This window comes from Phalangium opilio, unplaced genomic scaffold (assembly GCF_054372755.1).
Source record: "Phalangium opilio isolate 3A_F unplaced genomic scaffold, DU_Popi_V2 ptg000085l_1, whole genome shotgun sequence".
NCBI classification, from domain to species: Eukaryota; Metazoa; Arthropoda; class Arachnida; order Opiliones; family Phalangiidae; genus Phalangium; species Phalangium opilio.
Genome location: NW_028324190.1, coordinates 315,542 through 334,910, shown reverse-complemented (window position 1 = coordinate 334,910; position 19,369 = coordinate 315,542).

Sequence of the window (19,369 nt, the reverse complement as noted above, 5' to 3'; positions counted from 1 at the left end):
CTGCATTGATCCTAAAAAGTATCTGAAACGCGCCTGCAATGATCCTGAAAAGTATCTGAAAAGCGCCTGCAATTTTCCTACAAAGTATATGAAAAGCGCCTGCAATTATCCTACAAAGTATATGAAATGCTCCTGCAATTATCCTAAAAATATCTGAAAAGTACCTGCAATTATCCTACAAAGTATCTGAAACGCGCCTGTAATTATCCTACAAAGTATTTGAAATTCGGATGCAATGATCCTAAAAATTATCTGAAAAGCACCTGCAATGATCCTACAAAGCATCTGAAACGCGCCAATAATGATCCTGAAAAGTATCTGAAACGCGACTGCAATTTGCCTACAAAGTATATGAAAAGCGCCTGCAATTATCCTAAAAAGTACCTGAAACGCGCCTGCAATGATCCTTAAAAGTACCTGAAACACACCTGCAATATTCTACAAAGTATATGAAACGCTCCTGAAATTTTCCTGAAAAGTATCTGAAATGCGCCTGCAATTATCCTAAAAATTATCTGAAAATCACCTGCAATTATCCTACAACGTATCTGAAACGCGCCTGTAATTATCCTACAAAGTATATGACAAGCGCCTGCAATTATCCTAAAAAGTATCTGAAACGCGCCTGCAATTATCCTAAAAAGTATCTGAAAAGCGCCTGCAATTTTCCTACAAAGTATCTGAAAAGCGCCTGCAATTTTCCTACAAAGTATATGAAAAGCGCCTGCAATTATCCTACAAAGTATATGAAATGCTCCTGCAATTATCCTAAAAATATCTGAAAAGTACCTGCAATTATCCTACAAAGTATCTGAAACGCGCCTGTAATTATCCTACAAAGAATTTGAAATTCGGCTGCAATGATCCTAAAAATTATCTGAAAAGCACCAGCAATGATCCTACAAAGCATCTGAAACGCGCCAATAATGATCCTGAAAAGTATCTGAAACGCGGCTGCAATGATCCTGCAAAGTATTTGAAACGCGGCTGCAATTATCCTAAAAAGTACCTGAAACGCGTCTGCAATGATCCTGAAAAGTACCTGAAACACACCTGCAATTTTCCTACAAAGTATATGAAACGCTCCTGAAATTATCCTGAAAAGTATCTGAAATGCGCCTGCAATTATCCTAAAAATTATCTGAAAATCACCTGCAATTATCCTACAAAGTATCTGAAACGCGCCTGTAATTATCCTACAAAGTATATGACAAGCGCCTGCAATTATCCTAAAAAGTATCTGAAACGCGCCTGCAATTATCCTAAAAAGTATCTGAAACGCGCCTGCAATTATCCTACAAAGTATCTGAAACGCGCCTGCAATTATCCTAAAAAGTATCTGAAAAGCACCTGCAATGATTCTGCGAAGTATCTGAAATGCACCTGCAATGATCCGGCGAAGTATCTGAAACGCATCTGATATTATTCCACAAAGTATCTAAATCGCACCTGCAATGATCCTACAAAGAATCTGAAACGCGGCTGCAATGACCCTGCAAAGTATCTGAAACGTACCTGCAATTATCCTACAAAGTATATGAAAAGAGCCTGCAATGATCCTGCAAAGAATCTGAAACGCGCCTGCAATTATCCTACAGAGTATCTGAAATGCACCTGCAATGATCCTGCGAAGTATCTGAAACGCGGCTGCAATGATCCTACAAAGTATCTGAAACGCACCTGCAATTATCCTACAAAGTATCCGAAATACGCCTGCAATGATCCTAAAAAGTATCTGAAACGCGCCTGCAATGATCCTGAAAAGTATCTGAAAAGCGCCTGCAATTTTCCTACAAAGTATATGAAAAGCGCCTGCAATTATCCTACAAAGTATATGAAATGCTCCTGCAATTATCCTAAAAATATCTGAAAAGTACCTGCAATTATCCTACAAAGTATCTGAAACGCGCCTGTAATTATCCTACAAAGTATTTGAAATTCGGATGCAATGATCCTAAAAATTATCTGAAAAGCACCTGCAATGATCCTACAAAGCATCTGAAACGCGCCAATAATGATCCTGAAAAGTATCTGAAACGCGACTGCAATTTGCCTACAAAGTATATGAAAAGCGCCTGCAATTATCCTAAAAAGTACCTGAAACGCGCCTGCAATGATCCTTAAAAGTACCTGAAACACACCTGCAATATTCTACAAAGTATATGAAACGCTCCTGAAATTATCCTGAAAAGTATCTGAAATGCGCCTGCAATTATCCTAAAAATTATCTGAAAATCACCTGCAATTGTCCTACAACGTATCTGAAACGCGCCTGTAATTATCCTACAAAGTATATGACAAGCGCCTGCAATTATCCTAAAAAGTATCTGAAACGCGCCTGCAATTATCCTAAAAAGTATCTGAAAAGCGCCTGCAATTTTCCTACAAAGTATCTGAAAAGCGCCTGCAATTTTCCTACAAAGTATATGAAAAGCGCCTGCAATTATCCTACAAAGTATATGAAATGCTCCTGCAATTATCCTAAAAATATCTGAAAAGTACCTGCAATTATCCTACAAAGTATCTGAAACGCGCCTGTAATTATCCTACAAAGAATTTGAAATTCGGCTGCAATGATCCTAAAAATTATCTGAAAAGCACCAGCAATGATCCTACAAAGCATCTGAAACGCGCCAATAATGATCCTGAAAAGTATCTGAAACGCGGCTGCAATGATCCTGCAAAGTATTTGAAACGCGGCTGCAATTATCCTAAAAAGTACCTGAAACGCGTCTGCAATGATCCTGAAAAGTACCTGAAACACACCTGCAATTTTCCTACAAAGTATATGAAACGCTCCTGAAATTATCCTGAAAAGTATCTGAAATGCGCCTGCAATTATCCTAAAAATTATCTGAAAATCACCTGCAATTATCCTACAAAGTATCTGAAACGCGCCTGTAATTATCCTACAAAGTATATGACAAGCGCCTGCAATTATCCTAAAAAGTATCTGAAACGCGCCTGCAATTATCCTAAAAAGTATCTGAAACGCGCCTGCAATTATCCTACAAAGTATCTGAAACGCGCCTGCAATTATCCTAAAAAGTATCTGAAAAGCACCTGCAATTATCGTACAAATTAAAGTATCTGAAACGCGCCTGTAATGGTCCTTAAAAGTATCTGAAACGCGGCTTCAATGATCCTGCAAAGTATTTGAAACGCGGCTGCAATTATCCTACAAAGTATCTGAAACGCAGCTGCAATGACCCTGCAAAGTATCTGAAACGCGCCTGCAATGATCCTACAAAGTATCTGAAACGCGCCTGCCATTATCCTACAAACTTAGCAATTTCTGACTGTAACATGCATACAATATATCTGGAAGGTACAGTACCTGTAATGAGCCTACAAACATCCTGATTTCTTACGGTAGTTACTATTTCCCTTCTGTTTTCTAGCTGTAAGGTAGCTATTTTATGACTCTAGAGTAGCTAAATTTTGTATACTGCTGTACTGAGTTTTCCAACGGAAGATATTTTTTCTGCAAAACGTCTAAAATGTTCTGCATTGCTCTCTGGAATGCATCTTAATTTTGTCTGAAGTTGAACCTTTTACAGGTTTATTCCAGTATTTTTCCAGAATATTCCAGTTTATTTGCAATATATTGCAGATTCTAAAAAATCTAAATAACAGCAAAATGCAGCCGTAAATTTTAGTACGGGTACTTTTTAATAAGCCATTTTTAATCCACGGTTTTAATTTTTTAGTATTTAGTTTTGAGCCTGGGCGGGGGCCATTTTCTTCACATAAATTAGAGTAAAAGTTAAGGGAATTAATAAACGAGCATGTTGCGATATCAACGTTATCACTCGAATAGACCCCCATCCAGGATTCAAATGATAAGAGACAATTTAATTTGTTATAATTAATTTTGGTAAAGTTATTTGGTGGGAGATATTCTTTTTTAGTTTTAAGGCTTGATAGTTCTAAGATAATAGGGAAGTGGTCAGTAATTGAGTTTTTAAGGATATAAGAATTTTTGGCTATTTTTAATTTAGATTTAACTAAAAAGTGATCTAGACAAGTTTTCGTATAGTTTGTAACTCTCGTAGGTTTGTCGATTCAGGAGGTAAATTGGTTAGCGTTAAGCAACTCGAGGTATAAACTTACGTCATTATTGAGATCGCAGTTTAAGAAATCGATGTTAAAATCTCCACATAAAATGACCTCATTGTGTTTTTAAGAGTATCTAAGATTTTTTCTAAAGCCATTATAAAGGGGTTTAAGAAATGCATTCGAGTATTAGATTAGATTATAAAAAGCATGCTAGTATTAAATTAGATTAGAAAATGCATGCTAATAACGCATGTAATAAATTAAATTATAAAATGCAAACGGATAGTGCGAGCAATAAATTATAAATTGCAAACGGGTAGTGCGAGCAATAAATTATAACATGCATGTCATTGGCGTATGTAATGAATTGTATCAACAAAACCGGTGCAAGCCAAATTGGGCCTGAAGAAAATGATAATTTGCAATGATAATGAAAAAGATTGAACATGAAGCAAACTGGAATGAAACTAAGATATTGACAAAAAAGAAAAGAATAATTAGTAATAAAGATGTGAAGAGTTCACGTGAACTTGAATTAATAAAAGAATTGAGATATGATTCATGAAAGAGTCATTTTCTTAGTATGCCATGAAAATGGTGCATACCAAATTGAGAATTAAATTGAATAACTAACGCAATTGGGGAGACGTTATTAACAAAGCAAATGTTAAGGTAAGTAGAGCATCCTTTAATTGCTTCAACATGCCACCAATATTGAAGTTCTTCTCAGGCTCCTGTTTGTCGCCTAACTGCCTCAAAGCTCTCGCCATGTTGCGTGTCCTCTGCGTAGTGGCCTCTGCTTGAATCCTATTTGGTATTTTCGATTAAACATTGTGTAAAATCCTTGATCAAAAAAAGTAAAGGAGGCATTCCATACGATAACGACCAGTGATTTTACTACGAATCAATAGATTGTCTGTCAATTAACTACACCAAATGTGGATGAGAGGGAAAGTATGACAATGGCCATAGAGTCTGTGTTAAAAAACGCGGACATCAAAGTTTCGCCAATAACTATTTAGTTTACTGTGACTGATGGACTTGCAAACTCGCGACTGAAAGTAGTTCTGACATTAATGCTCCTTGGTTTAACGATAGCCCACTCGATCACGCGCATCACGACGCAAGCTGCTCACGCCATAGCTGAGATTTGTTTTAAACGTATCTAGTTTTATGTGCTCTTCTATTGCTTCGATAACCTTGCTTAAATCCATATTATACCCTCAAATACCTTTTAAAACATTACCAGCTACTCTATCCTGACTACAAACACAAATCGAGGAAGTGCTAGCATACACAATAGCAGACGACGGTAACCGCGTAACCGCGAATTAACACAAAACCTATTTTAAAGGAGTGAAGAGGCCCAGTATAGCTACGCCAATAAAATGGTCAAATACGGCGACACTCTGATGACTCGCGACTTTTGGCCATTTTGATACTTTTCCTCTCATCCACTTTTGACTACACCATTTAAGAATCTCATAGCTTCAAACAGTGAAAATGTTTGAAGGCAATACTCTGTTTTTATAAAGATTCGTTTGAATTCACTGATCGCTATGTTATGGAAAGCCCTAACAGATACTACACGTTAGTAAAAGATATTCAAGGGAAGGTTAGTTAAGCTTTGTCTAGTCAAACGTCCAGCTTGAAGCAGCTCATTGTTATTAGGAGGCTCAGCAGCATTCATTCGACCTCCTTTGGTGCAGCTACTATGAGAAAATTTGGATTCAAGCCCTCATGTCCAAATTAACATTAAAAATCATTTATTCTACCTCCCCCGGCAGGCATTGGCTGATCCACGCAGAAATTGTTCAGAATAAAACCAGCACTAATGATCGCGCATACCTTTTCAGGTATGTAGCAAAGGTTCCCTCCAGTCGCGTCCAAGCAGCGGAACCGCATTTTTAAAATGCCATTGGCACGTTCAATGACATTGCGCCCTAAATGATTAAGATAATCAATGAACGGCTTAAGTAAAACATAGGTCATTTAGAAGTCACATTATCTTAGAGGGGCAATACAATGGTTAGATAAGCATTGCAAAATGGCTTTAGATTACAAGAATTATCTAGCGCTGCGAACAACCCAATATTAGTTAGTATGTGACATCGATATGATTGCGCTTACACCAGTTTATGGTTTTGCATGGAATATACCAATATCATCTCATAAATAAATAACTCCCGTGAGGCCACTTTTTTACTTTTCTTGGTGGAATATTCAACCCAAAAAACTGATGAAATACTTTGTCAATGGGATGAAATATGAATGACAGAGTTTGAAACATGCGGACGGAATTGAATAATGAAGATATTTCCCCCTTCTGGCCGCTATTTATCCAAATTTACGCGGATTAGGAACATCTTTGTATTGTCTATCCAAAAGTTAAACTTTGTTCGTAGAACAGTGATTCGTGCTTGGAGTTGATTATCTGCCAGTCAATTGGGACTTTCACTTATACAGGTATAGGTTAATCAAAGTCTTGACGGACTTGGAGATAATCAACGCAAGCCCTAATCGCTGTTTTACAAACAAAGTTTAAAATTTGCACAGACAATAAGAAAAATTTCCTACAAGAAGTGGGAAAATATCTTCCTTATTTAATTCCATCCGGATATTTCAATCGCTCTCATATTTATTTTACTTTTGGTTCATCAAAAAGCGTCATATCAGTCATCTTAAGAGATAAAGAGTTGTGGTATTGCTACTGATAGTTTTCACTAAAGGGGCTACAGAATATTTCTCCCCTCTCTCTCTCTTCATTAATTTTAGTTAAGTGTTGTCAGGCCCTTGGTGAGGCAGGTTAGTCAAGTACTGGATCAAACTGTAGCCTTCTCTCTGAAGTCCCCACTTCATGAATGGCCGAGCAACACGGGGGAATGCAAAAAACTTACTTTGTGTAACATATGCATACTTAAAAGGACTACAAGGAACGCAATGGTGGGTGGATATAAAATGTTTGACATACGTTAGAGGCATGTGAGCGAGAAGACGCGTGATTAAAAGAAACTTAGGTTGTTTTTATTCGACTTTAGGGATTTGGCACTGCAATCTCATGAGGACAAGGAAGAAGTATCCAGTTCCAATTAATTTGGAGTCTTTTAATCTTGGTTTCATGTTGTGCCTGTGACGTACTTCAAATAATTCTTACGCACCTGCCGCTGTCTTCTTTGCATTCCCTTTAACAGCTTATTAGTCTATAAATCTTCTAATTGGGTATAAGATTTGCTAAGCACTCTTGTACTTTTATATGCTTTATCGTAAGAGAATTATCTGTACAATATTATTTATGTATAACATTGTGGAATAATAAATGTTCTAATACCTGACATATGGCGTTCATTATAACGCTGTTCATTGGGTGTAACAGCTCGCAGCAGAGGAGTCATTAAAAATGATTGCAGTGGGTACCCACTATCTCCAAGCAGATAGCCACGCGGCATGTCCCCAGCCTTAAATCGCTCCAACACTCCACTGAAACGCCAAATGAATGCATCATGTGTACTAACAGGCCACATAGCTACGACATCTGTAATTTTGCATTCATTGTTAATATGCAGACAAGTATGAAATATTAATTACTAGTTTCACATTAATGGAATAATTTCCTTTCCTGTCCAAGAATGCATTGGGATCCGTAGCTGGGGCTTTAATTCCAACATGTTTGCAGTCAATGGCACCCAGTACCTCAGGGAAAGAGCAAGTAAGCCTGAATGACACCTAAGACATTTGGAAATAAGAGATATAACACACAACATTTGGTCCAATGATTTAATATGACACTAACCTAAACCTCAACGACTTCAGCATCACCAGTAGGGAAGCGTATGAAGTCTCTCATTCTGGTGTTAATGGCATTCGTCCACTCTTTCAAAAGCTCTGCTTACGGAGGACTGGCTCATTCCGTGCTCGTAATTACTTCCGAGGCTATGTTGGAAGCTACCAGAACCATAGAAGAGTAACGTCACTAGAACTTTATCCTCGACAGACTAAACATATTGGTTACGGCCTCTTTATTCTTTGTGCAACTCTGGTCTCAACAAATTGCACAACTCGGTGACTTTGGCCTTCGTCGTGCGATATTGGCGCAAAAACTCGGCATCTGGCATAAGAATTGCGCGCCCTTCCTCTCTCGTTTGACGATATCTTTTTCGCCGTTCTGTTGCTTCTAGCTCCTCCGCTACTTGAGCAAGCAAGACACGAGCCATAGCGCCAGCCATTTGAAATTAGTTGAAACTTGAATCTTGAAAAATGAAAGGGATTATTGTTATCCTTAAAACTTTGTTAAATCCTTGAAAAACTAAACAGATTAGATGTAGCCTGGAAATATTTAAGAGATTCGTTGACTGCGGGAATAATTCAAGAGATTAGTTGAATACTTCATAAATTAAAGAGGTTAGTAGAATACTTCATAAATTAAGGAGATTAGTTTAACCCTTAAATAAATTACACTCACCACTTTACTTACTTGATCAAAGCAGGGATCGTAAATGTCGTCTGCTCTGGCTGCGTTCAGCACATGGAGTTACCGAAGCTACCGTTAAAATCGGTGTTTAACCGGTTACTTATTTCTTGGTTGATAAAAAACACTTTGAATTTGGTGTATCATTTGATAGTTTACAACGGAGTATGCGCAGAATTTGCAGCAATCACTGACCCAAGGAATGCAACGCCATCGATGGACGCCTCCAATTAGAAGTCCAAGGGTAATAGTTGACGGTCCAACCTGCGAGCCAAGGGCAGAAGGAGGAGTTTAACTTTTCTGCAGAATACGGCCGCAGATGTGTCGTAAATGGAATCGAAAAATAAGACAAGCTTTTCTAGTCACGTGTTGGTCCAGGTTCGTCTGCTATAGCTATGGTCTGCTTTAAAAGTTTCAAAAACTCTGTTTAGGTTTGATTATCCCCTTCATTCTGCAAATTCGACCCTGGTTGCTTCATTCGCGTTCCTTGTTGCGTTAAGCACACTTAGGAAATTGAAATGTATTATTGGTTTTGGTTAGTCAACTAAATGATAAGCAAATATAATATGATTTAGGTGAATTTGGATACAATGAATCCTCATAATCCTGGATGCTCGTTTGGAATCAATACTCTAAAAACTCGGGGTTTAAATGTTTCCACGCCAGTTCTAGCATCTTTGAGTAATACTGTTTTATAGAATGTTATTGCAATATGACAGAATCTTGTGAAATTATGAATTGTATTTAAATAGTGTAGGCGAAAGCATTAGCAATGACGAGAACAACGTTGATAGCGATGCTTCCAGTATGTATTTAATTTGGACAAACAGCCTCTTAAATTAAGATTGAGAGAATTATTACAGACGCCATAACAAGAGCTCATTCTAGTGAGGGTGACGAGAATTACAACCTTGATGGTGAAGAAATATTAGTAGCGTTATAGGATTTAAAGAACAATGGGTTTGATGATGAAATTCCTAAATCACTTCAAGGGGTTGCTAAGTAAACAGAGTGAACAATTAATGGAAGACGATAGTTTGGTACATGTTTTTTATTGTGTCGAAAAGAAATTGAAAGAAATTACGAAACAATTGATTAGAGGTAAGTTGTTATTGTCAAAAATCTCTAGTGAATATTAATCTCGTCATCGCAGGAATAGTTGGTGTGAACAATTTTTAGATTGCATGGAGAAATATGTGAAATGTAATAATTAATGTTCTTGCTTATTACACGAGATTTATCAGTTGTCTATTATGTCAATTTAGAGCTAGATTTATGTTTTGTAATGCATGGATTTAGCTGAAGATTATGAGACGCCCAATCGGGTTCCTTGATTTCGCCCGTTTACAATTACAACCGAAACACGCCTCTAAATTGTCAATATTCGATCTACGGTTTTGGAACGACAAAAATGTTTACGTTAGTCATAGCTCTATCGAACATGACGTTGAACAATAGCGCCTTGTCTGTTTCTTCGACGCAAGACGACCAAATATACACTAGTCACGGTTAGTTAGATAGATAGTTAATAAGTTCGGGTAGTGCTAATCCGTAATTAAACTTAAATTTCGCAGTTGTCAATTATTTTCCAACAAAGATTTACTCGAAAGGAAAAGTAGAATTTGACATTCAAATAAACGCCGGTACCAAATTTGAATATTTTAAGATTTATTACGAACTTTTACCGGATTGTAAGTTCGTGTAATTATTTATTAATTGCCAATAATTTAATTGGAGTTAATTGTTGTATCTTGTAGTGGAAGAATTTATCTAAACCAAAGTTATCCGTCGCAAAGCGTGTCCTTTTCAACGCCAAATAATCCCTCAAACTCTATTCCAATAACCATGGACAATGTACATTGCGATTGGTTAGTTACTAGTCCTCCAGGCTCAAAATACCGAGGCAATTTCCCCGTTTTGGATCTGAAACGTTTCGACGATCAACTTCTCCTATCGCGCTCTTTGCCCCAATTTCACCCCTTGTTGCTATCGTCGAATAATCACCATTTATTTAAAGGCAAGGATATTTAAATTAAATTAAAATGTAAATGATCGTCATTTAATATGAACGCAACAAACAGATAAAGCCATCGTTTCGCCTTCCAACGAATTTTGTGTCAAATTTAACTCCTTGCAGAATTTTGCTGGTACCCAATTTCGGGCTCCGTTTTCAATTCTAAGTAAAATCATTCAATTTCCTCCCAAAACCAAAAGAACAATTTTTAAACTTAAAATTCCGATTCAGAGGGAGGCGATTTGAACGAAAATACCGGCAGCGCGCTGATAATTACGGAAACAACTGAAGAAGCTACAGTTACTTAACCAAAAACTACCGAAACAATGAAAGTAACAATTATAACTACCCAAATAAATGGGAAAGCTACTACAGATCCTCCCAAAGCTACCGAAACCACTCAAGAAACAACCAGAAATCCCCCTAAAACTACTGAAACAACTCGAATAGTTACCACCACCACCACAAAGGCACCTAGGACAACGAAGTTAAGAAATAATACCATCTGTGTGGTTACCCTTCTCTCCATATATCCTTGCCTTTAAATAAATGGTGATTATTCGACGATAGCAACAAGGGGTGAAATTGGGGCAAAGAGCGCGATAGGAGAAGTTGATCGTCGAAACGTTTCAGATCCAAAACGGGGAAATTGCCTCGGTATTTTGAGCCTGGAGGACTAGTAACTAACCAATCGCAATGTACATTGTCCATGGTTATTGGAATAGAGTTTGAGGGATTATTTGGCGTTGAAAAGGACACGCCTTGCGACGGATAACTTTGGTTTAGATAAATTCTTCCACTACAAGATACAACAATTAACTCCAATTAAATTATTGGCAATTAATAAATAATTACACGAACTTACAATCCGGTAAAAGTTCGTAATAAATCTTAAAATATTCAAATTTGGTACCGGCGTTTATTTGAATGTCAAATTCTACTTTTCCTTTCGAGTAAATCTTTGTTGGAAAATAATTGACAACTGCGAAATTTAAGTTTAATTACGGATTAGCACTACCCGAACTTATTAACTATCTATCTAACTAACCGTGACTAGTGTATATTTGGTCGTCTTGCGTCGAAGAAACAGACAAGGCGCTATTGTTCAACGTCATGTTCGATAGAGCTATGACTAACGTAAACATTTTTGTCGTTCCAAAACCGTAGATCGAATATTGACAATTTAGAGGCGTGTTTCGGTTGTAATTGTAAACGGGCGAAATCAAGGAACCCGATTGGGCGTCTCATAATCTTCAGCTAAATCCATGCATTACAAAACATAAATCTAGCTCTAAATTGACATAATAGACAACTAATAAATCTCGTGTAATAAGCAACAACATTAATTATTACATTTCAAATATTTCTCCCTGCAATCTAAGGATTGTTCACACCAACTATTCGTGCGATGACGAGATTAATATTCACTAGAGATTGTAGACAATAACAACTTACTATTAATCAATTGTTGCGTAATTTCTTTCAATTTCTTTTTGACACGCTTTTTCGATTTTGATTTCACAACACTTGAAACACAATAAAAAACATGTACCAAACTATCGTCTTCCATTAATTGTTCACTCTGTTTACTTAGCAACCCCTTGAAGTGATTTAGGAATTCCATCATCAAACCCATTGTTCTTTAAATCCTTCAACGCTACTAATATTTCTTCACCATCAAGGTTGTAATTCTCATCACCCTCACTAGAATGAGCTCTTGTTATGGCGTCTGTAATAATTCTCTCTCTCTTAATTTAAGAGGCTGTTTGTCCAAATTAAATACATACTGGAAGCATCGCTATGAACGTTGTTCTCAGTAGGTAATAAATGAGAGAACTATCCCACCTAATACATGACTCCCTATGAGGAGTTGTGAATTCTACGGGGGAGTGCACTCGTGAGAAAGAACGTAAATCGAATTTCTTGCCGTAAAAGAGAGACTATATTCGGCGAGTGGTTTTGAAGATGTTTCGAGGATTAATAAAATAAAATTTAGACGGTGAATCATGTGGAGTTTGTACCGGTTAATTAGAACGGAGAGTAAGCTGTCCCATCTTACCCTAGACTCCGTGCGACGTATTCTGAAATCTACGGTGGGGGATACACTTATGAAAAAGGACGTAAAATAATTTTTTGCCGTAGAAAACTGGTTAATAAGAGCGGAGCGGAACCCATTCATGAAGGACGTAAAACGAATTAGTTGGTAAAGAGCTTTATTGGGTATAAGTGTCGGTTATTTACCGTGTGATAGGGGGTTTGAAGGAAAATTGTTATGGAGATTTGGACGGGGAGTAGCAGAAAAAAATTCTCGAGCTATAGAACATTAAAGCCTAAATTTATTTACGCAAAATTAAGGGTATATAAGTAGTAAGTTAAATATCTGAACGTCATTTCCATATATGCGAGTAACTAAAAGGTCATCTTCAATATGTGAGTATTTTAAAAATATATCATATCAGGAGCAGATGACAAAGGAGTTTCGGACGCTAGCTTCCATAATGTAGAGGGCAATGGGAACCGCATACGTCACGGTTATTAACCAAAATCATTACGCCAGTGCCACATCTAGTTGGAAATTTGAGCTATATTTTCCAACCAATAGCGTGGCTGCAAAGTCTCGAATGGAGATCTGGGAAATCGGCTATGGAGCCTCTTTAAAAATGCGTATCGTCTGCTTAGCCTAGGCTTAACGAGTATTAGAATTAAAAAAAGGATTTCAACGGCGTTTCATTCTTTTTTGGGACTAAAATTGATAATGAAAAGCCCAGCTAGTAACGTATGTACACTATTAAAAAACTAAAATGTGTTTCAGTGCCAAATTTTTCTTTTCTTCTTGAATTAATTGATAGCTACCAGAGGTTGGGAAAATAAATCACTCACGATAATTTAAAACCCAAAAAGTAAGAGATAGTCAGTGATTACGTTTTCCAACCTCTTGTAGCAGTCAATTAATTGAAAAGAAATAAGGAATATTTTGGCCCTAAAACACATATATAGCATTGGGTTTCGGCATATTTCACAACCTTGCTTTTATCTTTTGAAACCCGAATCCAATCACTCTAATGGACACAAATTGTTAATTAAGCCTTGGCTTACCTGCCTTTTGATGTGTTTCTACGCTAGTTTGGACGTACTTTGACTATTTAGTAGGTTTAAAGTCACAAAATGCAGTCTTATCTTTTATCTTAACACCAACGGTTACAGCTGTGTGAATAAAGTGAATAATATTGTGTATATTTACGTCGCGAAAACCGTTAGTCCGTTATTACAAAAAAGAAATTCCCAGCAGCCTTTGGTGCCAGATATAATCAACCAAAAGCATCGTCTGCTATTCTGTCTGATAGCGCCTCTATGTTAAGCGATACCACTACAGCTGTGACGTACGCGGGTCCCATTGCCCTCTACATTGTGGAAGCTAGCGTCCGAGACTCCTTTGTCATCTGCTCCTGATCATATTTATTCCATCTGGGTACTTATCCTATCCATTTACAGGAACGGCTCTAAAGTCTTCCCGATTTCAACGACGAAAAGGGTCTTCGTTACTGTATATTGCAAAGTTCATCTCGGTACATTAGTCGGTACTACTGGCATTTCATTATCCGAAGACGAATTTCAAGAACTTTACGATGGACGGAGCAATATCACGACGTTTTTGGAAAGTGAAACAGCCTTACCCAACACATGGTTTTTCGAGGGGACTGAAACAAAACGTGTTCAGATTAGTGTTTATCAAAATCGACGTATTGTAAAATTCGTGAGATGATTAAAGGTACGGGAGCGAATTACGGGAATTTATATCCGACAAGGACTGGATTTGCGGTTTCCACACGTTCATGGATGTCACTGCTAGAAATGTACGATGAAGTTAAAACTTTCATGAATGAGGTTACGCGTGTCTACACCAAAGTTAAAGGGATGATAGTAAAGCAGCTTTCAGATGCTATATCAGAAAAATGTAACGGATGTCGAATAGATCATCCATCGCAGCTACAACATGAATGCCTTACGCTAGACTGGAACTCTAGGGTGGAAGATCATTTTCTCTCGGTCATGGACTGCTTGAACTACTCTGAAATACAGGCAGAAATAATTCCCAATTCATTTCTAGGCGTAGACTTCTGTGTACATTTACTTTCACACATTGCGTGTAATGCAAAGGCGATGTTATTTAGGGCAGAGGAGACCTCGTAGATTGTATATTCAATAAAAAAACATTGTCAAACCGAGTTTTTATTATTCCTATTTGGTAAGGGTACATTTCTCAGTTAGAATAAAAGAAACGAGACAACCCTAGGTTTTACTCATTCCGTATGATGGATTTGAAGTTAAAGCACGTTTTCACATCGATCGTGGCAGGTGTCACTCAAGTTAGTAAATCCTACTTCGTAGCCAATCTTATTAAACATAATGTGGAATAAATATCCCCACCCCCTGAACGAATTATTTGGTGATATAAGCTTATAATTATTTGTGTTGGAAGCTGTGCCTTTCGTGGAATTCCACGAGGGTTTGTTAGATGATAGCACCCTCGACTCTTGAGTCCGAAATCTTCTTATTTTGGACGAACTTTTAACAGAGATATCAAATAATAAAAAAATAACCAACTTGTTCATTCTATTCTCCCACCATAGAAATACGTCAGTTATAGTTTTGATGCAGTATCTTTATTATCCTGGAAAGGAGATAAGAACTATAAACTTAAACTCGTGTTATTTATTTTTGTTTGACAATCCACGTGACCGAACTTCAATCCTGAACCTCGCGAAACAGATATCTCGTTCAAAGACTAAATACGTTGTTGACGCTTATCGGCAGGCCATCTCCCAGAAATTTGGCTATTTATTGATAGACTTAAAACCCAATACATCAGACGATCGAAGACTGCGAACGGGTATTATACCTGGAGAGAAAGCAGTCGTATATTTACCCAAATAAAAACCCGTATCTAACATGCATACCTCCAAAAAAATAAACAGGAACATAAATTTCTTGAAATTTCTCAGTATCTGTAACGTTTAACAGAGGAAGGCCATTTTGAAATTGGCAACGAAAGACGAGATTTTAAGCCTTACAGAAGTTTGTATAAATTTGCTGGGAGGAAACATTGAACTGACACTCTCCGAACGGAAGCGCTTGAAGAAGCATTCTAAAACTATTCGAAGCGTCTCAGAAAAAATCCCACACACAAAAAAGAAGCTCTTAGTTCAACGTGGGGGATTTTTACCGCTTCTTCTTGCTCCGTTACTCTCAGTGTTAGCTTCTGTTACTGGAGCAGCGATTAGTCGAGCCATTTAAAAAATGCCGCGAAAAATGGTACTAGTTTCAGAAGCCGTGCTTAAAAGGTTAAAAACGCACACCCTTGATATTAAGCCTATAGAGGATTCCATACCTACACTCGATAAAGAAATGAAAAATATTTTGGATGATCCCAATTTATCATACTCGGATAAATTAACAATATACAACCAAATCTTACAACGACACATCAATTCCACTCGAAAAGTGATGGGAAAATCCGAGACAGAGAAATTAATCACAGATTCAATAGTTAGGAAAAAAACATCGTGGATGAGTGAAAGAGCGGGTGGAGTACCCTCTTCCCTCGTAAACGACGCTATTGGTCTATACAATTGGATCTCGAGGAAGTCGAGAATTACTTGGTCTGATTTAGGTGAAATGCAAATTGATGGAAATGTCATCTCGGGATCTAACGTTGTAGATTTGATGTACGATGCAGTTCGAAGAACGAAACCTATTACTAATCCTACAGGTTATGAAATATTCTGTAGACCAATTCAATATAACAATGTACCGAAAAGATACATGAAAAACTGCAGCTAAGTTCTCGGCTAAGTTAGCTCCAGCTTGGGAGGGTCCCTACCGGGTAGTAGAAAAGATATCACCAGTTTCCTATGTTATCATGGATTTGGAGTCAGGCGCTATGGCCGGTACTTTGCATATAAGTCAGTTGAAACTACTGATGAACTCTGTGGTCCGCGAAACTCAGGAAACCACGGAAATTGAAATCCTGCCGGTAATACAGGAGCTGGGGAACGTTGCGGACCCAGATGATGGGCAGGGACATGAGCGGGTTGTAACGCAGGACGAAAGGTCGTTTACTGAGGCAGATTCCCGGGACGGTCAGGAGAATGTCTGGGATGCGGTGCTCGTTAGTGTATGACTTCCGGCCTCGTCAAAGCCAGGCAGAAGGGGTCGTTGATAGGCCGTTGACCTCGATAGATGTAGAACCGGATATACCCGATCCAAATCATAGCCTTCCGGTAGAAAACGACTCAGTTACCACCCCGATACCACGGCGGGAATATAATACCGACGCCGGGTTCGAGTTGAGGAACAGGAAGAGCAAGGGGTAGACCTAGCGGTGGCAGGTCCTTCCGGGGAGGGAAGGCGGAATCGTGGTGTTCAGAGGGACCCGGTGTTGGGCACAGCTAAGGCGGGGACTTCCACGGGGATTAGTCAAAGTAGAATACTCAGGACGATTTGTTAATGGCTCCTTTTCGATATGGGTGGAAAAGGGAACTAGTTTTGAGAAAGGATACCGAAGGTCGAATTGGGGACGTGTACTATTACACCCCGGAACCAGTTAAGGAAAAGCTGCGATCTTACAAACACATTTCAGCCTTTCTCGGAACGCATCGCGACCAAGCCCGCCGGTTGGGAATGCTGAATTTTAGTATGAAGCCCCAACCGATTGTTTATCCCCCATTTGAGATCGTCCGCCATGCTCTATGGTGATGCACGTCCAGTGGTACTACAGTTCCTCTTTATGTGACACTTACTTTCTCTGAAGGGTGGTTCCGGACACCACCATTTCCCTGGGTCCTTCCCGACCTAGTTACTTTTTAGACCAAGAGCCAGTGGCCTGGATCTTACCTCATAAAGTACAAAAGGTCTGACTATTGGAATGAGTTTAGTTTTGATGCTCATTAACAGATTTGGCCGTCTTACGCGTCACAGCTGGGGCATTTGAGGGGGGCGGGGTCATGTTTGACCCTAATGAGGTATGATTTCTTACCTCATGAGGTACATGAATAAAAAAGGTGGAAAATGATAGAGCTGGAAATGGCGATTCCAAATATATGAAATCTGACGTCATCAAAAGGGGCCATCAATAAATCAGACGGGGGTTAAAATGGTCGAATGATGTATGAATTCTTACCTCATGAGGTACATGTATAAATCCGGTGTTGTTTGATAGATCTGGTCGTGCTTAATAACAGAATATAAAATCTGACTGGAAAATACGCGGCTAAGGTTCAATCTGACGGCCTGATTCTTGCATCACACTTTGACAACTTCGTGCCTCATAAAGCTAGATTCCCACTCGACCGAAAAAAACCCGCGGAAATCACACATCTGACGGTAGAAATTTTAACTTACGCCGGCGTCCTGCGGTAGACCGTTCACACTGCGACTGAATTTTGAGTTTGGCGGTAGTTTTTTTTTGGTTCACGTGACAGATTTGAGTGGCTTCCACAACATCTATTTCGCACTCTGAATTGGTATCTTTGTCCCATTGTCGCTTAGATCGTACGAGAAGGGATATTTTCTAACCTCCACGATAAAGTCTTCCTTATTAACGTCTAATCTCTTTTTACTTCCATTAGTTTCATTTTTAATTCTTGGTGGCATGTTTCTGATAAGCCTTGGTCAAAAACAAATGGCGGCTATCAATCGATCTCGCGTATGCGAGCGCTCTTGAAATTTATGTCGTAGTCAGTGGGATAATTTAATTGCCTGAGACACCGGCGTAACGTCGAACATGACCAAAAAATAACCCACAACTTACTCCTGGTCGAGCGGAAATTCCATCGGGCTCGGCGTAATAATTTTTTCCGACGAACCCCTTTCTGCCGGGCTTCCGACGTGTATTCCGTCGAGTGGGAATCTAGCTTAAATGTAGCAGGGATTATATTGTAAAAGCAGCCCCACTGATATCAAGTACATTAAACTTAACTTGTTTGAGCGTGTTGCCAGTTGTTTTAACGATTTAATGTGGTAAAATATTTGGGACTCTGAGAAATGTAATGAACTTAAATCGGCATCGTTACTAAATAAAGTTATTTCAATTCGGGGGGTAAGGAGAGTTTTTGAAGCAAACGAAAGTACAAAAATACTATTACGACCTTAAATCTTAGAAAGCGGCCAATATAAGTATTTGCATGATTTTCTCTTGGCGTAAATCACGACTTTTCGCCCGACGTCAAGCGACAACCGAATAAAAACATGGTTACGCTGGACAGATATTACGTTGAGTGTGGCGATGTTAGCTTTCCATTTTTTTCGGTCGCGTTCAACGTTAACGCTTTGCGCGAGTCAATCAGCAATAAGCTTGAGTCTTGACGACATTTTCAACCACGCGTGTCCGGAAAAAGACGTCCACGGTCCGCCATGTTTTTATTTATTTCGTTCCTAATGGAGTCGGTTACTGGTACAAATCCCAGAGAATGCCGAAGTTCAATGATGAAAGTTTTATTGAAGAGGTTAGTAACCATCCATATATTTATGATATTAGACACAAAGATTACAGAAAAGAAAGAAAATAGATTGGTCGCAATTGGTGTAATGTTCAGTTTATCTGGTAAGCCTTGGTTTCATTATTTGCGGGAACCACGCTAAGTGAAAACGCTATAACGCTGGGCGACAACGTGAAAAACAAATCTGACGTTTGACGTCCAGCTGCAAAGTCGTTTTTTTCGGTCAAGTGAAACCATGCTACGCCACGCAAGGCGACTGTGAGAGTAAATTTGGTGTGACTGGCTAGTGCTAGAACGGAACTGACTCGAACTAACTGCTGTCGGACCTTTGAC